We start from the raw sequence: 26,015 nt of genomic DNA on the forward strand, positions 1-26,015 counted from the left end.
CTTCCTGTGATACACAGCAAGGCAGGGAAGAGGAAAAACAGCATTTCCAGGCAAACCTTTTGACAGATATTTGTTCTCAACTCCACAGCAGCCTGAGCCAGGGCATTACCTGTATTGCATCCCAGGTATCATCAGTTTGATATTGAGTTTGCTTTAAGAAAAAGAAAAACCAAATTGATTTCTTGGGAGGATAAACTCGCAGCTAAAGGGAAAAACTACAATTACACTTTTCAGCCATGAAAAGTAAATCAGATGGTGCTGAAATCCCAGCAGAAAACACAGATTAATTAAAGTCTGCACTTTCTAAATCTGTTATTCAACTAAACACAGCTGTTAAAAAAATGATGCCTTTGCTGTAATTTCCATGTACATTCATACCACCGAAATACTGCAAAAAACATTATTAAGTGTGTTCAGTGGCTGCTCGAGTTGAAGAGGAAAAGAAAGCACACACATATCTTTAATTATGACAAGGACTGCTTTCTTTAAAAGAAAAAATTTTACTTGGGAGCTCAAATGCTTCCTCCATAGATGGGCTGGGATTTATTCTAGTGGGAGGAGAGCAGGACTGGGACATTTTGGTGGAGCAACCCAGCACCATCTCAGCAGGGTGGGAGCTCAGGGTGCTCCCTCCTCCTGCATCACCAGTCCATGCCCATGGCACGTGGCATCCATCAGCCAGATCCCAGCTCTCCTTCTGGTGCAAACCCACTTGTGCTTCCAAGTGCTTTTGGCCATCTGTCCGTCCCAGGCAGCGCTTCCCAATTGCACTGATTTCATTAACCCTAATATATTTTAAGATCTCACACAGATTTAAAAAAACAACAAAGCCAACCCACCATCAGTTATTCTGCAGGGCCTCATCTAAAAACCCATGAAGGCGAGGAGAGGCTCGTGCTGACCCCTGTGGATCCAGCTCTGCTTCCACACTTTATTTATCAATTATTCATCAGGAGACAGACACAGGGAAATCCTACAGAACACGTGTCCTGGTCCCCCTGCACATCCCAGTCCCTGCCAGGCTCTGTGTGGGCTCTGGCAGGGTGAGGAAGAGCACGGAGCTGGCAGAGCACAGCCACACTGCCACCTGCCAGGTGGGGACAACCCAACACACCTCAAACAAAAGCTTCCCTTCTTCTTCCCCTCCTTTCCCTCCAAGTCACCATCAAGGCTGAAAATGGAGAGGCCTTTGGAGAAACTGGGATTTGAGTGGGACCTCAGAGGCACTCTGCAATTCAGCCCAGCCAGGAGAAACTTCCTTCCCAGCCCACCAGAGCAGTGCCTCCCCTGGGGAGGAGAAAGCAACACTCGAACCTCAGCTCCTCTGCAAGGGGGAGAAGGCATGGGAGAGCCCTCACTGCCTCCCAAATGCCTCTGAAATCACTGCAGCTTGAAATATAATTATGATGATCTAATACAGTCATATATTAATGTTGGCAAGAGCTCCCTGCCTTCATACCAGCCCGGAAAGCCTCCTGTAATCCAGACCTGTGAGGTGACAGCAGTGCCACCAGCACACCCCCAGGGGCACTGAGAGCCTCACCAGGGGGACTCACCTGTGACCCTGGAGAGGGGAAACCAGCAGCTGCATGGCCAGTGCTCTGTGAGACCTCAGCCAGCACTGTGGTCATCCAGCAGCACAGCTGGAGCTGCTGTCCCAGCAGGGCGGGCAGCCAGCCACCGCCACCCCCAAGGGCACTGAGTCCCTGCTTGCACTGAACCTCAACAGAAATTGCCACATTTTCATTGTCCTGCATTGCTTTTAGGTTTGTTTTTTTGTTTTTTTTGATTGTTGGTTTGGTTTGGTTTTGAGTCTTCTTTTTTTTTTTTTTTTTGAGGAATGCAAAATTGGATTGGAAAAAACATACATTCAAATGTCAGGAGGCTGTAAAGAAAACCATTCTTAAGTGCAAGGAGGCCCCTGAGTGTCCTCCCAGTCACCTGTGTGGGACAAGGAATGTGTTGAATAAACTGGGCTATGCAACTCCTCCACAACTCTACAGAAAAAGACACTTTTCAGGAGGTTTCACTGTTGCTGGCTTTTGCATAAAACACCTCACTGCACCTACTTATTGTTACCTTTTTACCTAATCTACCCAACCCCATCAGTGTGCACCTTCTGAGAGTTCCCAAAATATGATCAGCTTGGAGAAAAAACACTGAAAACCAAGGAACTTTTGGTAAAAAAGAGGAGCTGCATTTTTCAGGGATGAGCAAGATGCACTGGTAGCAAAGTACCTCCTATAATCTTCCATTACAGGGTGAAGGTTTTAATAAAGTGCAATAAAAAAAGCTCACATTTTGATCTTTTCCCAGAGCTAGACATGGTTTAATTAGCTTGATCTCATTATGTAAACTGGAGAGGAAAAAAGAACACCATTAAAGCAATATCCCACTGGCAAATGAGACAACCTTGACATCAACTATGATATTTTCTTGGAGAACTCTCCCCTGCCTTTGATGCAGCTTCCACACCTCTTCCCCAGCACCAGATCTTCATCATCCCACCTTTTCCAGCTGCCCTGCTCAATCCAGTGGCATTTCTTGGTTTCTGCTTTCCCCCAAGCAGCCTGGAAAATGCTATTAGGGGAGAAAAAAAAAAAAAAATCCAGCTAGATGCTGTCTTGGTTGTATTTAGCCCGAGATCACTCAGCGTGCTCTTTAGAAAAGATCAACTGGAACTAAACGTTGCCATAATATAACTCCATCTGTTAAAGTACATACTTCTGTAATAACACATTCAGAATTCAATAAGAAAAGCCAGAATTACAAACAAGGTGTCCATAATGAGCCTCAATATAATTATTAAAGCAGATAAAGTAAACCTGGGTTTCAATACAAGGAAGTTATTTGGACCTTAATGATAATGAAAAGTAAAAAAGCATCTGTAATTTCCGCTGAAATGTATTTCAAAAAGTCAGCTAAGTGCACGTCACTTTGTTAAGACTATTCTTATTATTGTGTTTGCACTGACAGCAAAATGCTTCTTAGTTCCAGCTCCTGGGATATATAAAAATATGATTAGAGCACTATAACAATACAACAATGGATTAATTTGCCCAAGCATTACATTTGGATCTGAAAGACTTTGATAATTTATTTTACCAACTGAAAGGTGGTTATTTTGGGATCCTGGCTCAGAACTAAGTAGTTCAGTGCAGCATTTTGAAATTTTTTTTTTTTGTTATATTCCAGCACTGGCAGCACTGTGAGGTCCAGAGATTTTCTCCTGTTTGCCTGTAACCCTGAGCTTTTGTGCCAAGCCTTATCCTGGGATTTAGCTTGGGCTGCCTACTCCAAAGGGCGGCACACATCCCACAGCCTGCAAAACAACCAGGCAGTGGTGATTTATCTGGTAAAACTGCCACCCAAGGAACAGAAAATGATGGTTTCTGGAGATGTTGAACAATCTTACCTACAACAGGCAAGGAGAGCTAAAGAACTAATCCATGCTGAACACTGAAGGTAACAAAGATGGACCAAAAGCTGTTGGGAAGTCTGGCCTGGAGGGCAGATGACATAAAGGAAAATAATTAACTCATCTGCTGAGTGTCAAGCAGAGCCATCCTTTACAATGACAAGATTAGCATGGAATAATCACAGATTATCAGCAAATTCAGGTGCTCCCTCTCAAGTCAGAAGGCTATTAGAAAGAAGTTGCCATTTTGGCCAAAAATGTGGACCAGAACCATGTTTTTCCAACAAATTAAAGGCCCCAGGAGCTCAATTATGGGGCTGTTCCAAAAGAAGTGGGTCTGCAGAGTCAGGAACAGCCCAAGGGTCAGGAACAAAAAACAAACCAGAAATACCCAACACCATGAGACAGCACAGACAGGACGAGCACAGCTCTGACCCCAGGCTCTTCAAATCAGGGAATCACAGCATCATTTAGGTTGGAAAATCCCTCTGAGATGGTCCAGTCCAGCATGCCAAGGCCACCACTCACCCGTGTCCCCAAGTGCCACATCCATGGGGTTTTTATATCCTTCCAGTGATGGGGACTCCACCTCTGCCCTGGGCAGCTGTGCCAGGGTTGGACAAACTTTTCCATAAAGAAATTTTCCTTAATATCCACCCTGAGCCTCCTTGGCCAACCTGAGGCCATTCCCTCTCCTCCTGTCCCTGTTCCCTGGGAGCAGAGCCCAAAGGTCCCCCCCACCCCGAGCCTCCTTTTCCCCAGGCTGAGCCCCATTCCCAGCTCTGGATTATTGATTCAGGAATATCCTCAACTCTTAGGCAATCACACTTATCCTGGAGCAAATTGTCCAAATCTCGCATGAGACTTTTTTTTTTTTATCCTAAAGGAGATATTTGGGATGATTGAAATGTCCCTGCTCTTCATCTTCTTCCCTAACTCTAGTTATTTTGCAGTTCACTTTTGTACTTATTTTTTGGTTCTACAAACTAAAATTTGGTCAAGTATAACATGCCATGTGCCCTTTTTTCACTTGAGGAGTAAAAGAGACCAAATTTTCCTCTTTTTTTTTTTTTTTTTTTCCCCCTAGAAGAGAGGAAAAACAATAATGGGGTCAGGGCTCAGTGATGTGGCTCTTTAAAAGTGCCAATGAAGTTTTCTGGAAGGTCTCATTCTCCACGTTTTAATTAAAGTCATAAAGCTTATAAATGCTCTTTGTCAGATCTTCTTCCCTGGAGAGCTGGGGGCAGAAGCTGCTGGGTGAGGATTACACACAGGATGTGCAATTGGCCTCTCCAAATGGGCACCAGGCAAGAAGGATGGGAATGAAAAACCTGGAATTTTGTGAGCACTTGAGCAGCCTGAAATGCTGTCTGGAATTTACATGTAGTGTTTTGTAAGGGGTTTGTCCCCTCCCCAGCCTACAGCAAGCCAGTTAGTGGGATAGCATGGATTTGGGAAAAGAAGAGGAGGATAAAAGGCAAATGGAGGCTTGTGTGTCTCCTCATAGTCATCTTAAAACTCTTCCTTCCCTGCTTTCCACATGGAACCACGTGAGCTTCCCATTCATTCCTATCAGTGCCTTGCCAGATTTGGATGATTGCCCAATGCTAGTGTTGCCAGAAATCCCAAACATCACAGGGGTGATTCATCTGATGCCTTGACAGCTCTGGAGCTGGGCTGGGCTGGGGGGGAGACCCAAAAACCCAAATAGCAAAGGATGGAGGGATCTCAAATCCTGCTGGAGCCACAAACAGAGCAAAACTCTATTCCATTCCTGTTCCATCAGGAGCTGAGTGACAGGACAAAGAGTAATGGGTTCAAACTGGAAGAGAGGAAATTCAGGTTAAATATTAGATAGAAACTCTTCCCTGTGAGGGTGGGGAAGCCCTGGCACAGGTTGCCCAGGGAAGCTGTGTCTGCCCCTGGATCTCTGAAAATTTTCAAGGATGGCACTTAGAGCAGCCTGGGACAGTGGAAGGTGTCCCTGCCCATGGCAGGGGTGGAACAGGATAAGCTTTAAGGCCCCCTCTGACCCAAACCATTCCCTGGTTCTACCCTGGCAAAGCCCTTCCCCCTTGATGCTGTTTAAGTCTTGTTTGTACAGTGCTCGCTCATCCAAAGAGTTCACAACTGGAGAACAAGGGAGGCTTTGTACCTCCTTGCTCTGCTATGTTAAAAATTGATTTAGCATAATGGTTTCAAAGAGATTCAAATCCAATTTTGTAAATCAAAGCAGGAACTGTACTGACTCATTCCACAGCAGCAGAAAGGAACCTGCTGAATTCTGAAAACGACAGTTGCAGCCCTGAGCCTCTGTTAAGACACACACACTCAAAAAGTGATGAACCAAACAAACCCACAGTTTAATAAGCTGCTTTTTATTGAGTCCATCTGCTCTCCACATCTCTAAGAAGGGATTTTAGAACCCCAGAATGGTTTGGGTTGGAAGGGACCATAAAGATCATGTAGCTCCGACCCTCTGCCACGGGCAGGGACACCTTGCACTAGACCAGGTTGTTCCATGCTAAGTCATCATCATCATCATCATTTCCAGATTTTCTCCAGGTGATTTTCATCAGGAGAAGAAGAGCAGGCAGCATCTTGGTTAGCCACAGATTCTCAGGTAGCATCATCCAGCTGTCCTGCTCGATGTGGGGTACTCATGGCTAAACCAACATGAGATCCCTTCTCCTCCAAGCATTTATCATCATTGAGGAGTCAGCTTTGCATTATTCAGTTCTATAAATGACTTTCAGCATTAAACCTGATTTACAAAAAAACCAACCTGTAAACAAACACAAATGGGCAAAGTAAGATAAACTGAGATAAAACAAATGTGCTCTGCACATGTTCTAAGAACTCCAACATACAAACTACTTATTATCTCCTTCAAGGAAAACACATTCCTTTTAATATCCTGGATATGCAGAAATAGCTGTAAAGCAAAAAATGCACACATTCAGAATCATTTATAGTGAGTATCTTTGATGGTGATGGCATCTCTTGAAGCAAACACAGCCAGAGTTGACAGAGCCTGATTCCAGGCAGGACAGAGATGCTCTGCTGGCTGCAGACAGCCCAGCACTCATTAGACCTTTGAAACAAATTCTGCCTCATTTCTTACAAGCAGTACAGAAATCCTATCACTAATTCACATATAAACAAGCAATCTGAGCTTTAAAGAGCACCTGAACCCTGCACAGGCACAGAAGGAATTGTGGATATTCCAGCTCAAGTACTTAGATAGATAAGGTGGGGTTTGGTGGGGTCATTTAATTTTGTTTTCTTTTAGCAAGAAGATATTGACATTTTCCCTGGCTTTCTTTTCAATTCAACACTTAACCTTGTTTATGCTACTGATTTCTCACCTAAATCAAGATCTCTGTGCTACTACACAGAAATATTTTGTGTTTATCCTCAATTCCCCAGCTCTACCAAATCTATTCTACAAAATCCCAGTGGAAAGCTAAGGGCTTGTCCCAGGGACACATTTAGGGGGATGAGGAGCCAGAGAAGGAGGAGGTGTGGAGGAAGCCCTCATGTCACACACATTATCCCAGTGAATGTTTTAGAGCTGGGAGTAACGAGGGGGAGGCAGTCACAAATTTCCCATTGAGAGGAGTGAGATTAAAGAAATTTCCCATTGAGAGGAGTGAGATTAAAGAGATTCCTGCAGAGAATGGCACACCTGGGGTTGCTGGGGAGGAATCAGACCCACGCCTGTCTGGGCCAAGCCCAGATCCCAGACAACGACTCTGAGAATGTTTGAGATAATCTGGGTGAAGTTCTTCACTCATCCCCCTTTCTTCTGGTGTGACTCCAAGCCCCCCACCACAGCAGGCACTGCTGACTTTACATCCTCCTAAACCACCTGGAAAAATGCCCCTTCCCCTGGGCTGGGGAGCACATCCCAGCAGCTCTGCTGGCTCAGGCACCCCAGGGGCAGGGACAGCATCCCAAGCACAGCAGCTTTGCCAGCTTTGCCCGTGGGCCAGCACGTGCCACCAGAGCCACCCTCAGGAGCACGAGAGCTGTCCTGGTGTGGCTCAGATATGGATTAGGGAAGGGGAAAAGGAAGGAAGAAATTGTTCCTTCTTCTCCCACTGACACGGGAACCAAATACAAACATCCCTTAATTAGCAACACCCTCCAAATCCCTGGCAGCTGCAGTTTTGATGGGCGTTTCATCTAATCCAGCAATTCTTTGCATGGAAAACAACCACCTTAGGCCCACTTGGAGGACTATGGATTTCCATGGATTTCTGTGGGTGCTGAGTTAACTCCTGATGCTTCCAGCACCAGTCACAGTGAGACATTCCCAGGGGACACATGAACTGCCCCAGCTCCAGCCAGGCCTTCCAGCCCAGCTCCAGAACTCCCCAACTGGGAGAGATCACTCCTGTACAGCTAGAAAAAAAACCCTTTTTTTTCCCCCTTTGAAAAACTGTGAGGAGTATTTTGAAAGTGCACCCTTCTCTTCTGCGCTCTGCCATCATCATCATCACCATCATGAAGAACCTTCAGCGCACAGCAGCAGCTCTCACCTCGCAAGGTTTTTGTCCCTTCTGTTGCTTTTATCTCACATGAGCCTACAGGACAAGTGGTGGGCTCTCATTTCAAGGAGAAACTGATCTTTCCCAACTTCCATGCCTGTGGGAAGGCTCCATCCTGGGAGGACGGCTGGAGATCCCAGCCCGCTCCTCACGGATGAGGACCCAGGAACAGGTACTGTACTGAGAGCCGGCCTGCAGCAAGGAATTAATGCAAATGAGGAAAATGAATATTTAAATAAAACATTTATTAAGGACAGATTAACTCTGTCAATCACTGCTCACTTTTGTTTTGCTGCGTGCGCGTTCAGAGCGGCTGCACAAAAACCAGTTTTGGTTATTCCAGGGTATATTTAGCTCTGTATTTAGAAGTGCAGCATCCTCCAAGTTTTTTATTAAAAATGAAGTGCATTTCCTTGTGCAAAGGAGTACAAATTGCTACTTAAACTTTCTTCTATTGTCTATTTGCCTGCAATTTCCACCTCATTTACAGCCTTTTTGTGTCTGCCCTTTTGTTTAGTTTTTACCTTTGACGTTCTCTTAATTTCTCTTCAGAGATACCTGACACCTTTACATTAAACTCACAATACCCATAATTCGGGAGTTTTTGGAGAAAGGCTGCTCAGCAGCAGCAGCAGCTCCTAGCCAGGCTGAGAACCCTGGTGTCTGCCAGGAGGTTTGGAGAACCATTTCCTAAAGGAATTTTCATTTCTTGTCTCCATAGTGGGTATGGAGAGGAGGGAGCACTGGCACACTGTGGTGGTTGACCTCAGCTGGACTCCAAGTGGGCACTCAGCCACTCCATCCCTGCCTTCCCAGCTGGGTTCTGGGAGAGAAAATACAGTAAAAGATCTGTGGGTTGAGGTAAGGACAGGGAGAGATCACCCAGCAATTACTGTCATGGCCAAAACTTGGGGAAATAAATTTCTTTTATTACCAATCGAATCAGAAATGAGAACTACATCTGAAAAGGACCTTCCCCCCACCTCTCCTTCCCAGACCAGACCTCACTCCTGGTTTCTCCATCTCCTCATGCCCAGCAGCACAGGGGAACAGGGAATGGGGCTGTGGTCATTCCCAGGGATCCTGCAGCTGGCCAGGGGCCCAGCACAGGGCACAGCAAAGGAGGATGACCATGAACAACTGCCCACGCTCCAAGGCTGTGCAAAGGCAGCCCCTCACCTCCACAACTCCCTCTTCCTTCTCCTCCTCCTCCTCCCAGCTGTTTCTTACAATGACCTTGGTGCCACTACACACCTCCAGGGCTGCCAGGTGCCCAGATCCCCACTGACATTTGGGAAGCAGGAGCTCTAAAACCATCCAAGGGTCTCAACCTCCTTCAGAACTGTCACAGATTGAAAGATTCAACCCGTCACCCCCATGCTGGGTGGACTCACTGGGGTGGGGATACAATCCTACCTCAGCAACAACCCCACCAGCAGAGACCCCCGCTCATCCCCCCTATCTCAGCTGAGTCCCGTCCCCACCTAAATGGGATTTAGTGACCTAATCCCTCTGTCTCCTGCAGCCCCAAGCCTCCCATCCACCACAGCAGGGGTGGGACAGGACCTACCTGAGCTGGCCCCTGCTCAGGAGCAGCTTTTGCTTCTCAGCCATCCCTTCCCAAGGGATTCTCCAGGTTTGCAGAGGAAGCACAGCACCCATCTGCAGCTCCCCATCCTCCTCACAGGCCCCCCAAACTGAACCCAGCCAAAGCATTTTTGCTTCATCTTGGTCCTTTTCAATCTTGATTTCCTTTCAGCGAGTGTTCCAGTGCAGCACTGCTGCTAACAATGGGGTTATAATATATTGCTGTTGGAAGACATAATGAGAATCTCCTCCACCTCAGCATCTCCCGGAGCCTGCCAGGGCTGGAGTGGCTCTTCAGTGCACACCAAGGACAGGGCACGCTCAGAATGGTTATTGTGAAAAGCACTGAGACCATCACCCCAGCCCTCAGCAGATCAGTCATGTCCCTTCTGCTAATGCTTCCATTTCGTTTGCAGAATAAAGTGAAACTGGTTTGCCCCTAAATGTTTGCTCCCTTTCTCTCCAAGCACTCCTGTGCTCTGGTTTCTTCCCCTCCTGATCTCAAACCAAACCAGCTGTTTGGTTTTGCACCCCAGGCAGTACAATCAGCCTATTTCTCTTTAATAAAGGAGAGGGGAAAGCAAAAAAACAAAAAAAAAACCCAAAACTCAAACCCAAGAACAGTCAGGAACTCCCATCAAACACACTGGCATGACAGTAACATAAAAAAAAATAAAGCAAATAAAAAGACTCATGAAAATGTGAATTTCCCAAAATTTTCACTGTGTCCCAAGGCTGAACAGCTTCATAAAATTACAGAATGGTTTGGGTTGGGAGGGACCTTAACAACCATCTTGATCCACCCCTGCCGTGGGCAGGAACACCTTCCACTATCCCAGGCTGCTCCAGCCCCAATGTCCAGCCTGGCCTTGGACACTTCCAGGGATCCAGGAGCAGCCACAGCTGTGGCTGGGCCTGCCCACCCTGCCAGGGAACAATTCCTCCCAATATCCCATTGTTCCTTCCCAATATCCCAATATCCCATTAATCCTTCCCAATATCCCAATATCCTACTATTGCTTCCCAATATCCCACTATTCCTTCCCAATATCCCATTATTCCTTCCCAATATCCCAATATCCTACTATTGCTTCCCAATATCCCACTATTCCTTCCCAATATCCCATTATTCCTTCCCAATATCCCAATATCCTACTATTGCTTCCCAATATCCCACTATTCCTTCCCAATATCCCACTGTTCCTTCCCAATATCCCATTATTCCTTCCCAATTTTCCTCTGGCAGTGGGAGCCATTCCCTGTGTCCTGTCTCCCCATCCCTTGTCACCAGTCCCTCTCCATCTTTCCCTGCCCACCCCAAACTCACAGGAGAGAGGATAAAGCCCTGTGAGCTGCCAGCACCACATTTTCCCCTCCTGGAAACACCACCCACCCACCAGTGGCACCGTGGAGTGCAGGGTTGGAAACTGAGATTTGATTTTCATCTACTTTGTTAAATTTCTGCTAATTGCTTCTAACGCGCTTCCTCCGCCGTGCCTTTATAGCTTAATTCCTCCTGGGCATTCGCTCCCAGTTTCACTGAGTGCAGCAGGAAAATGAAACCTTACCACACACTGATGATGGAATCACTCATGGCCTTTGGAAAAAAAACAGGGCTCAGGTGGGGTTTTTGGGAGGGTTCGGGGTTTTTGTGACCAACAGCCATCGTCAGTTTTGTCAATCAATGAAAACTGAGCAGAAATTGCTGCAGCCCCATGAATACCATGAGGCTGGGTGTGATGGCAGTAAGTCCAGTGTTTTGTAATTGATTAGCACATTGGGAAGTGCAGCAGAAAGACTGAAGTGAAAAAGTTGGCTCAGAGGTTGCCCCTGGATCCCTGGAAGTCTCCAAGGCCAGGCTGGTGGGGCTTGGAGCAGCCTGGGGTAGTGGAAGGTGTCCCTCATTCCCTGGTGGAATGAGATGAGCTTTAAGCTCCCTCCCAACCCAAACCATTCTAGGACTGCACGAAGTTTTAGTAAAATTCACCTCTAACCTTCCTGGTTTAGACTGAGAGTGGTTGTCACCACAAAATAAGAAACTTTAGCATTTCTCCAGTCATCAGCAAGCTCAGCCAGCAGGAATTAATGCATTAATACTCTTTTACTCCCCGACAACAAGGATGTAAGATCCATAACTCCCAAACAATATTATGCACAGCACATACTTTTCATCATTACACATTAATAGATTTGGGAGTGAAAGTTGGAGGGGTGGTGTTACATGTCAAAATTAATTATAATGCCAATAAGCTGAAATTCAACAGGGAAGATCAGGTTGACTAAATTATTGTGTTGAGTTATCAGCACTGAAAAAATCAACTGCAAGAGGCTGTAGCCTTTGGCTGCAAATCCAAATGTAGACTGAAAAATAATGAGAAGTAAAAAAAAAAATTTTGGGAGGGTTCGGGGTTTTTGTGACCAACAGCCATCGTCAGTTTTGTCAATCAATGAAAACTGAGCAGAAATTGCTGCAGCCCCATGAATACCATGAGGCTGGGTGTGGTGGCAGTAAGTCCAGTGTTTTGTAATTGATTAGCACATTGGGAAGTGCAGCAGAAAGACTGAAGTGAAAAAGTTGGCTCAGAGGTTGCCCCTGGATCCCTGGAAGTCTCCAAGGCCAGGCTGGTGGGGCTTGGAGCAGCCTGGGATAGTGGAAGGTGTCCCTCATTCCCTGGTGGAATGAGATGAGCTTTAAGCTCCCTCCCAACCCAAACCATTCTAGGACTGCACGAAGTTTTAGTAAAATTCACCTCTAACCTTCCTGGTTTAGACTGAGAGTGGTTGTCACCACAAAATAAGAAACTTTAGCATTTCTCCAGTCATCAGCAAGCTCAGCCAGCAGGAATTAATGCATTAATACTCTTTTACTCCCCGACAACAAGGATGTAAGATCCATAACTCCCAAACAATATTATGCACAGCACATACTTTTCATCATTACACATTAATAGATTTGGGAGTGAAAGTTGGAGGGGTGGTGTTACATGTCAAAATTAATTATAATGCCAATAAGCTGAAATTCAACAGGGAAGATCAGGTTGACTAAATTATTGTGTTGAGTTATCAGCACTGAAAAAATCAACTGCAAGAGGCTGTAGCCTTTGGCTGCAAATCCAAATGTAGACTGAAAAATAATGAGAAGTAAAAAAAAAAACAAAACAAAAACATTCCCAGCCCAACCCATTGCAGAGGATTTGAAGTGACTGAGAGCAGTTCCAAGTTAGGCTGAATTTATTTGGGATATAATTTTGCATTGTAGCTGTTGGAGAGCTCAGTTGGATTTTAACTTTCATCACAGGCTTACTGAAATTTGGGACCAGTGGCCACAAATGGTGTCAGCTCAGGTAAATCAGGCTGTTTGCTTCCTTTGCACTGGCAAGTCCAGCTCCATTTCTGTAAGACTTTCCCAGTGCCTTTCCACATGAGGCACCACCAGCATCCTTAAGGACAATCAAAGGGAGACCAAAAATTCCCCCCATGCTGAAAAGAGGCCAGCTGCAACTTCAGAGGAACACCATGATTAATATGATATGGTTAAAAAAAAGCTTTACCAAAAAAACCCCAAAACCCTGCAAGCAGAGACCCTCCCCAAGCCCACAGCATTTAAGCCTTTGCTGCTTTCCTAAGAGCTGAGTACTAAAAAAAAAAATCTTATTTTGTACAAGAATGAGAACAAGCAAGTACCACATGGACATTTGATTCCTACAGAGCCAATTAAATGGGAACAATAAAATACAGTCTGAGTTAACGCTGGACAAAAGGATTAAGGAATGAGGGAAGACTTATTTATAAACATCCACACGAAAACCTGGTTAAGAAGAAATAGGGGAATTAATAAAATATAAAAAGGAATGATTCCAATATGGCTAAGAAGGGGAATTCCTTTATTAAATTTGTCCTCAAAAGTAAATTAAGGGAAGATGCCTGTGCTATCAGAGTGATGGTGAGTTTACAAAAATAGCTTCCACTGAAGGAGGGGAAAAGGGAGTATCTGGAAAATGCAGACATGTGCCAAATCACTCAATCTGTGCAATTAACCAAGGAAATAAAGTGTTGTTATTTGTAAAGAATTATTTTTTCAAAGGGAAATCTAACAAATTCCTTCAAAACATAAGGCTAATACCTAATTCTGGAAATTACTGAAATGGATGGATGCAATTAAGTTCTATTCCAGGCAAAAAAATGAGGAGAACATTTAAAAAAAAAAAAAAAGTATTTGTTGCAGAGAGCAGCTCAGCAAGCTGCAAGTAGAGTCTTACAGAGAACACCTCGCCAGGCACAGTCAGTTAGCACAAAATATTTATTTAAGGAAAAGAAGAATGGAAATGCCACGTGGATTACAGAAGCATTTTCCAGAGACAATCCTAAAATTAAAAGCAAAAATCTGAGCAGCCTCAACTCTCTCAACTTTAGAAGGGATTAGGATTTAGCACCTGCAAGGCCAACTGGAAACAAAGCAGTTGGAAAAAACAGCCAAGGAATCACATGGGTCTGTGTTAGATTTAATTTTAACACTTTTGTTAACGATGTAGGAGAGGAAAGAATACAGTTTATTTAGTTTCACCGACTATGCAGTGAAATGCATTGCAGGATTAGACAGGAAAAATAAATACAAACAAAGGAAGTCTTGCTTTGATTGCCTGGGACATGGCAAATTTGGGAAGGTGCCTCACTTCACTCAGGACCACCTGGTGAACAGCACTCAAGAAATTTCCCTGTCCTCTTGAGGAGCCCTCCCCAGACTGCCAGATCTGAAAGGAGATGTCAAAATCACACAAAGATTTTTCCTTTTGGAAAAATAACAGAACTGAAGCTGAGGTGACATCACCAAACCACAGTCACACTCCACGAAGGAGCTGGAGCTGGGGATGCACCCACCCAAAGAGGGAGCTGGAAAAGCAGGGGCCAGGCAGCTGGAGATGAAATTGCAGAAGGATGTGGCAGCTAAAAGGACAGTTTGGTTTCAGAGGCAGAACACACACGTCTCACATAGCAGGATGTTCCAGTCTCCTCTCTCCACAGATGTAATTAATCCATAAATGGAATAATGTATTCACTTCTGGACACCTCATTACCAGAGAAGACAGTGACAAATGGAATCGAGTACAAAGAAAACAACAAAAATGTTTAAGGGTTTGAAGGGAAAAATTTCTCTGGGAAGATCAAAAGATTTGAATACGTCCAGCTCTAAGCAAGAGCACAGCTAAGTTGGACGAGATGTGTATCAATATGTGCTTGAAAGGTGTAAACATCAAGCAGACAAACCAGCATGGAGGGCTTTTAGCAGGAAAAATGGAATCAAATTAATAAAAAAGAAAACTTGAGATGAAAATCTTGTTGCCCTACGAGGATGCACAGTTGGTCTCGAGGGATTGTGGTACACATTTGCAAGGGAACAAGACTGGACCAAACCTTAATAAATGTCCAGCAGCCAGGAGAGGTTTAGAACTTCCATGGTAATCTCTGACATCTGTTCCCCCTCTTATCTTAGACACTGGTACAATCTAGTTGTGGACTTTCACGTAAGTACTTTATCTAAACATGGACCAATTTAATAAATCAAAGTATCAGCAGATATGCATGGCTCCCCCAAGCCAGATCACAGCTGAAGGACTCAATCCAATCATCCCTGATCTCTCAAAACTGCAGCGGGTCTCTAATGGTAACAAAAACTGCAAAGAAACAAAATGGGGGAGGAAAAACCTGTTAGACCTGCTTTAAATAACCCAAGCAGCTCTTATATCCCCCCTGCCAGGACCACAAACCTTTCCCAAGCAAACACTGTCTCCAAGTCCATCAGACTTTGCCCAAGGAGATCCTGCCAGGTCAGATTAAGCCTTTGGATGAGGACATGTTCAATAGCAACACATTCCTCCTCTTCTGCTCACCTCAGAGCGTACCAACAGCTAACTGAAATCAACCTTCTCCTGAAAGGAGATAATTAAAAAACTGCATTAAGCCAGATGCAAGCCTACAGCAGCGTTTAATGACTCCTGTCATCAGAGTGACACTTGGTAGCTGTGCCCCATCCAGCAGGTTGTTATCTGAAGGACTAAACCATGGAATTTTCTTTAAAAAGAGCCTTTCAGAGCACCAAGTAGGGAAAAACCAAAACCAAACCAGCCAATCTGATAGGAAACCCCACACCAAAAAACCTGGTGTCATCCTTCCCTCTCTGCTCCAGCAGCAAGTCTCATCCAGGCAATACCTTTCCACTGGCACATGGAGCTGCCAGGCTGTCCTTGGCAGTGTCTCTGCAGTCATGAGCACCGAGCACATGGGATTTATTCCCTTTCCTAAGGGATGGCAGACAGCAGCTCCTCATCCAACCCCAGAACCAGAGCTCTGGGCTGAGCTGAGCTGCAGACAGACACAGAGCCATAGAACACCTCAGCATTCCTATTTCCTTTTTCTTTTTTTCTGGAACTTTAATAAAAGGTTAAACTGTAAAAGAAGGAAAATCTGCAAGGCAGGTCATGTAGAGGCTCTCTCCTGGCACGCACACGGGGCTGTGTTTATGGGTTATTGATGTGCCTCAGCCCGGGATGCTGCACGCTCCATGCCCAGGGTCTCTCTTTTTCTCCAAACGTTCTGAAGGAGAACAAGAGGAACCTCTGCAGAGGTTGGCAGCCTGTGCTGCCCAGGCACTGCTTCATCACCATGACAAAGGGAGGTTTGAACATCCTTCAGCAAACTCGACGGCTCCCTTCTAGCTTCCCACTGAAAACCTGGCACTGAGCGTCCCCAGCTCCTGATATCCTATTTACACAGGCAGAGGAACAGCAGCAAATACATTTTAGGGCTTTTTGAAGTTCTTAATGGAATTGTCTGTGTCTCTATGATTCCTCCCAGTCTCACAGCACTGCCACAGTGCTGTGCTCACTGTCTGCAGCCCCTGTGGTAGCTCCCAATAAAGTCATGAACTTCTTGATCAAGCCTTCCCTCCCCAAAACACTACAAGGAGGGCTGGCAGGCTTTTACCGTGTGAAAATGTCAATGTTTTTTGCTTGCTGAGGCAGGATTTACAGCCAGCCTGAGCCAAGCAGCTTGTTTCACACCTTCCCATGTCAGGGGAACAGTGTTCTCCTCTGGAAGGCACCTCCCAGACTGCAATAATGCAGGCACAGATCTGTCCATCACCAGGAATGTGACTCTGGGAAAGCTTTCCAGAGGGAAGCACTGAGATCCCAATACAGAATGGCCAACTGAACACCCCACCCTGCTGCTTCCTGCACCATCCCTGCCCCACAACCCAGCCTGCAAGGAATACCACTGGAAATTCAGGATGCACAGCAGAGGGAACAGCACAACTTGGAACAAAGTCCTGAAAAAGAAGAGGATTTTGGTAGCTCTATGATGATACTGTGGGCTAATATGCAAAAGAAACATGGGTATTCTAATAAAGCATGACCCAAGCTAAAGACAGGGCCAGCAAGAGCCAAATGCTGTGGTTTGTCAGGAAAACCCAGGGAGCCTTCAGAGGGCATATTCCTGAATCCCTAATTCTTCAGCTAATGTGAATTCAACGCTGAGATGTGATTAGATCTGTGTTATTTTTGCTTGGGAGGTAACACCACGTGAGATGAGCACATTTAAGAGGTCACTGTGCTGATCCTCGGGGGTTCTGTGGGTTAGAGGAGCCTGGTTAAACTGCATCAACCTGCACACAGCACAGGTGAGTGATGCCATTTGCACAGCAGTTCCCTGACTTTTACCCCAGCCCTAATGTCCAAGAGAGTTCTTTCAGCTTGGCTAATTCAGAAGAAACTTCAGCCAACACCCTCAGACCTCTGGAGGGGTGTGCACCACACAGGATTTCAGCAGGAAGGCAAACACACCCATGCTGCTCTCTTTTCCGCAAAGGTTCTGCCCCATCACACTGTCTGCTACCACGTGCATGTCAAATCAGCCTCTCTACAAAGGCTCTGATTTCCTCCTGTGCTGCACCCACAATGAAGCTCAAGGGTGATGGGAACCCAGAGTTATTCCCCTGTTTGCCACAGTCCAGCTCCCAAACTGGGCCTCCACTCTGGGGCTATTTCCTGATCATCAGCCCTTCAGTACAATCGCACAGGTGCCATCTCCTTACTCCACAAGATTCCCACAGCCACGTCCAGCTGTATTCCAGGAGGTCCCACGGCCTCTCTGGACACTCCCCTGCCTCCAGCTTCACCTCCAAGGAGGATGTGCTGCCACACAGGTTACACCAAGCCCTGGCTGAGCTGGAAAAGGCCCCATTACGTGTGACACAGGCGCTTCATTCCAGCGTGGTTTTAGATCCTACAAATCCTGTGTGAGGAAGGGGTTCCTGGGCACTCGGAGCAGGAAGGCAGCCCCGGGATGCTGCTCTCCCTGAGCCCCTGGGGGAGGTTCCTGCTCTCACCCCGGGCAGTGGGTGACACCCCACACCCCAGCAGCACCCTTGTCTCCCCGAGGCTGCTTCTCACCCAAGACAGGCTCGTGCCTCCATGTGAACACAGCTGACATCCTGACAAGCACAACAAGGCTGCCCCAGCTGCTAACACGACTCTCTCTGCTTTTATTTTTTCTAGATACTCTACACAGAACAACCAGGTTTCTCTGTATAAATTGTAGGTGCTAGAAAACAAGGTGTTGAAATGACTTCGATTACACTGGAAGAGTATCCTACTGTGTCCTTAGGGAAAAGAGAGAGCAGAGAAAACACATTAAAAAAATATTTTACTGGCTCCTGTATAAACCTACTCTTACACTGGGGCAGTGTTTGAAAAGAAGAAACAAAAGACCTTTGTGCAAGTTCACAGAGGAGGAAGGTGAGTCCAGTGAGCAGATCTACTCTCCCACTCAGCAGATCACCAGCAAAGCCACAAAAGAGAATCCCAGAGTGGTTTGGGATGGAAGGGACCTTAAAGATCATCCTGTTCTCCCCTCTGCCATGGCAGGGACACCTCCCACCATCCCAGGCTGCTCCAAGCCCCAGTGTCCAACCTGGCCTTGGGCACTTCCAGGGATCCAGGGGCAGCCAGAGCTGCTCTCCCCTGCTCACAGAGAAGGATTCCTTCCCTGTCTCTGCAGTGCAGGCCCAAGCTGAGGCTGAGCTGTGCTGGGATGCTCTGTAGCCAGAGAGATCTGGGATGCAGCAGCAGGAATGGGAAGCTCCAGGCTGAGGCTGAACAGCCGCTCACACCCAGCACAACTCAAGCTGCCATGGGAAGAGGTTGTTTTGTTTGATTTGGGGGACTTTTTTGTTTTGTTTTTTGTTTTTTTTTTTTTTTAACGTCTGAACATTTTGTTTTTCGAGTCCTTAATAAATTTTTTGCCCTAAATTTTTTCATGGAGCTTCGCAGCTCCGCTTACAACAGCGCTTGTCACCCCATCGGGAAAAGACAGCAGGCATGGATTAATTTTTGAGGAAAGCTGCTTTCATGCCAGTGCACTTGGCAATAAAGACAAGAAGAGCTATCCCAAAAATGCAGTATTTATGAGAGGAGTGGTTTCTAAAATTGTTTTCGCTATGGATACCAAGAAGCACCACCTGATTCCTGACTCCCCTTCCCGCACACGTTTTCCTGGGATTATTTTTAAGGTGACATCTATTCCACAGAACTACAACCTCAAAGGAAAACAGTTCTAGCTGGACATCCAGCATGACCCGTTTCCAAAAGTCACCGTGGAGAGTTTGCAAATGGAAACTGCACTTTTATACCCACAGAAAAAATAAAACGTTGCCCGCAGAAACAGAAAGATTCTCTCGGTGCGGTTGCAATTCTGAGATTTAATTATCTCAGCCCAGAACTGCAGGTATCAATGCTTCAGAGCTGAAGAACAAACAAGGCAATTATTCCCAGAAGTCCTCCTTTTACCCCTCTAACAATCGCCAGGGTTACAAACATGCCAAGGTCAAAGAATGTGTAATAAAGAAATTTATTTCCAATTGGAATGCGTAGAAACCTTGCACTATAATGGTGGAAGAGCAGTGGTGTGGAGCTCAGCAGCACCAAGATTAATGCATGGCTAAAGATCATAAGGACTATCATGGAGCCGTGTCTGAAATGACAAGGAATAAAATTACCCAGCATCTTTCCAACCAACTCCAGCTCCTTTCCCCTCCAGATTCCCGCTGAGCCCGGAGCTCTGCTGTCCATCAGCCACATTCCCTGTGCCCTGGGACGGCTCCAGGATCTGCAGAGGTGCTCTGGGAAGGAACTTTTGGGATTTGCCCTCTCCAGTGTGAATGGAGAGTAGAGGGGGGAAAAGCCCTTTCTGGTGAGAGCCTCCAAAGGGCCTAAAAGCCACATAAGAACAGGAGTAAAACATGTTCAGCTCCCTGGATTTATTCCTCAACTGCATAATCCTGGCACTCCACAGGGAATATTTGTGGGCAGCCAGCAGCACAGGCTGGAGCCACGCACACTGCGAGGACAGGGAAGCATTAAGCACCAACCAAATCCTCCCTGGTCACCTAAATGGACAACACAAGGAAAAGTGACCATCTTGAGGACAGTGACAGACAACTTTGTAATTTAAAATCTCCTTAAAACCCCAAGATATTATTTGTTAAAAAGAAAAGCCAAACTGTAGACAATTACTTTGTGCTTACAATGATATTCAAACTACCCCTGCCCTGTCTCCAACATGGCAAGGCTCCAGCAGCTTAATTTTTTGCAACAGCAAATAATGGTATTTTCATACATAAGGGCAGGAAAAGTGTAATTGGGTCTAAAAACAGGGGAATACCCCACGTATTCCAGTGGCCAGAAAAACTAGAGCCATATCACTCCTTCAGAAAATTGTTGACTGATTACAGCCCCAAGTAAAGTAAAAGGCATGAAGTGAAAATAAATATTCTAGCAGTTTCAAGTTTTGTTCTTTGGACTTCTTAAAAATCCTGTAAAAAAAATTGTTTGTCTTTCAAACAGATACATTTCTGTGCTATTCAACCTGCAACAACAGCATTTGACTCAGACTTTCCACGTGGTTCCCACTCCCTCTCAGCCAGAAGATTTTTGTCATCAAAGTTATACATTTGGGCAATTTTTGAAAACAGCAAAACTGTTCATGTGCAATTTTATGCAAAATATGCATATATAGGAGAACAAATATGGACCTGGTACATACCACAGACCCTATTTATAGAAACTTTAGAGCAGGAATATCTGTCCTGCACTGGGCACTGCTGAGGAACCCTCCAGTCCTGGGGGCAGTTCTGGAGAAGGACATGGAGGGGCTGGAGCGTGTCCAGGGGACGGAACGGAGCTGGAGCACACCAGGAGTGGCTGAGGGAGCTGGGAAGGGGCTCAGCCTGGAGAAGAGGAGGCTCAGGGGAGACCTTGTGGCTCTGCACAACTCCTGACAGGAGGGGACAGCCGGGGGGGTCAGGCTGTGCTCCAGGGAACAGGGACAGGAGGAGAGGGAACGGCCTCAGGCTGGGCCAGGGGAGGTTCAGGTTGGACATTAGATAAAGTTTTTCACTGGAAGGGCTGTCCAGCTGCCCAGGGAAGTGGAGGAGTCTCCATCCCTGGAGGGATTTAACAGACCTGTGGATGTGGCACTTGGGCACACAGGTCAGTGGTGGCCAGGGCAATGCTGTGGAACCAGTTGGTTTTGCTGTGATCCCAAAGGTCTTTTCCAATCTAAATGATTCCATGATTCTGTGTTAAAGCATATTACACATTACTTTAAACCTTCAATCCTCAAATCAGATGAGCACAACTCGCTTCATTTTGTGGCTGGGCATGGATTCAGTCATGTACCAAACAGTGCAGAACAGCTCAATCCGGATTTAGACACGGATATCCGAATTTCCACTCCTTCCAGCCAGCACACATGCCCTAAAACGATGGCACTGGACCTGATATTATACACAGCACCCAAACATTCTTGCTCCCCTTTGCTAGAGACACAGTCTGCTGGGCTGAGTCCTTCCAGCTGGTTTTTGTAAATGATAGGAGAAAGTGAGGGTGGGATCATTTTGATTTGGCTGTGTGCATTACAACTTGCTCACTGGCACATGCATAGCATTATGGCATGTTCTCAACTTTTTTTTTAAATTGAAAAGTCTGAATTTCTTGCAAAAAATTCCACCCATTGACTGCTCTGTGCTTGGCAGGGAAGGGAAAAGGAATAAATAGAGGATGCAGCATTTAGGTTAAGGAAAAAAATACTATCTTTGTTCCAAAGCATAACTTTACTAGAAAAATATTGCAAATTAGAAACACCCAAAATTAAATGGCAGTTCTGTGAGTTTGAACTTTGCCAACCTTTCCCAGCACCTGCAGCCAGCTCTTAAAACTGGCTCCCAGCAGGATGGAGCTCCAGCAATCCCAGAGCCTCACCAGGCACAGCTCAGACACTAAACCCCACTAACAGCCTCCTCCAAGGGCTTCTCATATGCAGTGAGTAAATTCAGAAAAAAAAACCCACAAGTTTTTAGTAATAAGGGAGGAAAAAAATACTGCAGTCTGTCCTAGAGCACAGGAGAGACATGGAGAGCTCAGCCAAGCCTGCTGGGGTTTGTGCACACTTCGACTCCACAACACAGGCAGGCAAACCAGCAGTAGTAGCAAAGCCCAAGTAAAGGCAAGAATCTGTGGTTTTGGGTGGGAATCCAGCCTGGCTGGCAGCAGCAGGCAGTTCTCACCTCTCCCAGCACGGTGCCAGGCACGGGTGTGCTCACATCAGGCACAGCCCCACCACAGCAGGGACAAAACAAAGCAGGGCAGAGAGAGAGAACCCGGGGAAATGGCTCTAAACCCAAAGGGAGGGGGTTTACATTAGGTACTGGGGGGAAAAGTGTTCCCTGTGAGGGTGGGCAGGCCCTGGTACAGGGTATCCAGAGCAGCTGTGGCTGCCCCTGGATCCCTGGCAGTGCCCAAGGCCAGGCTGGATGGGGCTGGGAGCAGCCTGGGATGGTGGAAGGTGTCCCTGCCATGGCAGGGGGTGGATCTGGGTGACCTTTAAGGTCCCTTCCAACCCAAACCACTGAACCAGCTGTGAAGGGTGGGTCTGTTGAGGAGGATGAGAAGAGCTGATAAAAAGACATGAGCAAAGGATGTTCTGTACTGAGGCAGTGACCAAAACCAACCCATTCCTGGAGCCAGCCCCAAATCAAACCACTCCTGCCTCAGAGCTGGGGCACAGAACGCGGGGGTACACCCCAGTGTGTGACTGCCAAGTGGCTCATTGTCACATTAGTGTCACCAGCACCACAGACCCCCAGGCAGGAGCCTCCAGCCCCAGTGTGGCCTTTCAGGGGGCAATGGCAGGGATGCCACCAGCACTCCCTGCAGCGTGGGAAGGTCACAGTGGGAGTGCACCAAGGGCTGGCTGCAGAGCTGCAGGATGAAGAGCAGCACTTCACAGCCCTGCCTCAGCCAGACTGTCCCTGTTCTTCCTTTCCCAGAGAGAGAGAGAGAGAGACTCACTCCTGTTTTAGTCTCTCTTATTACAGCGACAATTCTCCACTTCTCCCCGGGGATCAGCCGCATGGAGCTGGAGCTCGCTCTCTCTCTCCCTGGTTTTTGTTGCAGCTGCTGTTAAACTGTGCTCACGGATCGATCCATGCCTGAAAAAACTTCAGGAAGCTCATGCTCTTGGCTGAGCCCTGCCAGGGGAAGGACCAGCCTCATCCTGCCAAATGAAAGCTCCTTTGACAGCCTCTCCCTACCCACGGGACAGTCCATGCAAACTACAGACCACGGAGAGATCGAGGGCTGGGAAAACAGGTGAAAAAACCAAATTCTCTTCATTTTCTACCCGAACTGCTGTTTGTGCCGGGATTGTTTTGGGTGTGATGCCCTGGCCATGCACAAGCACTGCAGGCATTATTCATGCACCAGTGTTTTCTGCTTAATTTTGCCTTTACAAACAGGCAAATATAAGAGACCATGGTTTAAGGCACTAATTCTCAGACCTTAGGTTGTAAAGGACATTTTAAGGTGCACCAGTCCATAGGCATCACCACTGACCTCCTCAGGGCACTTTGCAAACGCTGCCAAGTGGAGAACACCCTCACATCTGTGCAAGTGCCTCATCTGAGCCTTGGCTGTGCTGGGCTCCAGAGGGGCAAGGGGAGACCACCACAGTCCAGGGAAAAACCAGGGAACCACGATGACCAAGTCTGCTCATCATTGCTCCTCAACAATTTTTTCAAGGAAAAGCCAAAGGATGCACAGACATTAACAGCAACAGCTCATGGCAAACTCTTCCCAGGATAAAGATTATGTACAGGCTGCTCAGAGGTACTGCAGGCAGGCAGATTTTTCACATATTACCACAGAAAGGCAGTCCCTGATAACAATAACACAGTTTCAAAAGGCCCTCACCACCCTAGCTCCAGATGTACAGCAGCTTCTCCAGCTGCTGTACAAACAGCAGCATTTTCACCCTGTTCCACGGCCCTGCAAAGAGACAGGCACAAACCCAGTCTGCCTGAAACCTCCTTTCTTCAGCAAAATACCAGCAGCCACAGCGCTGACCTGCTGCTTCCAGCAGAGCCTGAATATCCGCGTTTATTTGTGTTTTCCGGAGGGATTCCGAGCCCGCAGCCCCCCGCAGCACACACACAAAGGAGGGAGGACCACCACAGCTTCTCCAAAGAGAACAGAGCTCCTGAGGTCTGAGCCAGCGTGGCACAAAGGTCACGTCATTACTGCAGTGGGGGGTGGCCGAGGGAAAGCAGCTACAAGCTGAAATATGTGGGGAATAAACGCATTCGCTAATTCATTTTTGTTCCGTACGGAAATGTAAATCGGGTGCAAAAAATAAAACAAACAGAAGAGGCCTAATTATTTATACAGGCATTTTAATCAAACAATGAATAGCACACAGCAACCTTCTACATCAATTAATAAAGCTGGCTTCTGCAAAACAAAAGAGTTACACCATGTGCCCTAATTATAAAATCCAGCCTGGAGATGCTGGTTTTTTTTTTTTTTCTTTCCCTTTTTCCCTCCTCTATACACCTGGCTTAATATATGCCCACTGCATTCCTGTGCTGAGGACACTCGTTAGCCCTGCTCTCTAGTTACAAATTCATTACTGTGCTGCGTTTTTCCTCCTGGCTCTGACAGTAGGAGTGGTCACACTGCAGCACTCCAGGCAAACCAGCAGCTAATGGAAGGCAGGGGCTGGGGGGGCTGAGAGGAGGGTCTGCCTCCTTTTCCCCGCGCAGGAGGCAGCTGCTTCCACTTAAGCCGAGCACATTTCAGGAGAGGAGGATAAACCAGGAGCGATGAGATGCTTGCACTGGATTGCAGGGAGCCACCTCGGTGTGTGGTGTTTACAAAAAGCGCTTTACAAGCTGCTCCTCCTCGCCTTACCTTGGGCTCCACTCCATCAAACACCGCTCACAGCCCATAAGGTGTGTGACCAAAGTGGCTCATGATGAGCTGTCCCCTTCCTGACGAGCCAGGGCTTGTGTCTCCTGATCTATCAAAAGCAGCTCCGGTGCCTCGCAGCTCTCTGCACACCCCGGAGATTTTTGGGCTCAGCCCCACAAGGGCTGGGCAGGGGTCACAGCACCCCCAGCAGACAATCCCCAAGCACCAAATGCATTTTGTCCCCAGCTCTGCTGGGTTTGGGGAGGCTGCTTGGTTATTTGTAAGTAGTGACAACAAAAGGCAGCATTAACATTGTTATATCTATTTAGACTTACAGCATTAACCACAAGTTTTATGAATCAATCATCCCAGAACTTCTCCAGGGCTCAGCAACATGTGGTTTGGCCCAGGGCACGTGGAAAGTAAGGCCACTGAGCCAGAAGAGACCTGGCACTGGGGACATTCTGCCCTTTAAAAAGCACAGATGAAGCTCCCCCCATCTCATCTAAGCAAACACCTGGAAACTCAGAAAGTGCCTCAATTCCTGTTTTCAAATTTCTCCCTGCAACTCATGGATGGGGAAGACACATGGGCAAGAGTTTCCCAGGAGGGATGAGGAGGTAAAAACCTGGGAAAACAGGGCAAGGACAACTGAGCAGAGATGGGCACGAGGCTGCGCTGGGCTTCCCACCACGTCCAGCCCGGCGTCCCCAGCTCTGTGCCCACCCCAGGCAGCGCTGGCAGGGAAGCAGCACCAATCCAATCCACACTGACAGCAGTGGCATCAACCTCCAGGGAGCCAGATCCAGCTCCTGGAAGCTCATCCAGAGTTTGTGCTCCTCTCTGAGCCCATGAAACCTGTTGGCACTGCCAGGGCTCAGCAGCTCCTGCTCAGGCTCTGGGCGCATCCGCTCGCCCAGCTGTACAAATGGGTTACGAGTACAGAGTGTTTTGAGCACTATTTCTAAAAAGGACAGCTCATATTTTGTGTTCAGCGTTGCAGAACATCTAAAAATGGTGATGAAGTCAGACCAGCATTTATCCACACAAATGGGAAAATATGTCTGTGAAATAAATTTAAATAACAGCGACAGATTTGCTTTTGTCTCTTTTAGCAGCACGAGGAAAGAGACCGATAAATTAATTTAAAAGAAAAAT

The sequence above is a fragment of the Pyrgilauda ruficollis genome, unplaced genomic scaffold, assembly GCF_017590135.1.
Source record: "Pyrgilauda ruficollis isolate IOZ18807 unplaced genomic scaffold, ASM1759013v1 scaffold67, whole genome shotgun sequence".
NCBI lineage: Eukaryota > Metazoa > Chordata > Aves > Passeriformes > Passeridae > Pyrgilauda > Pyrgilauda ruficollis.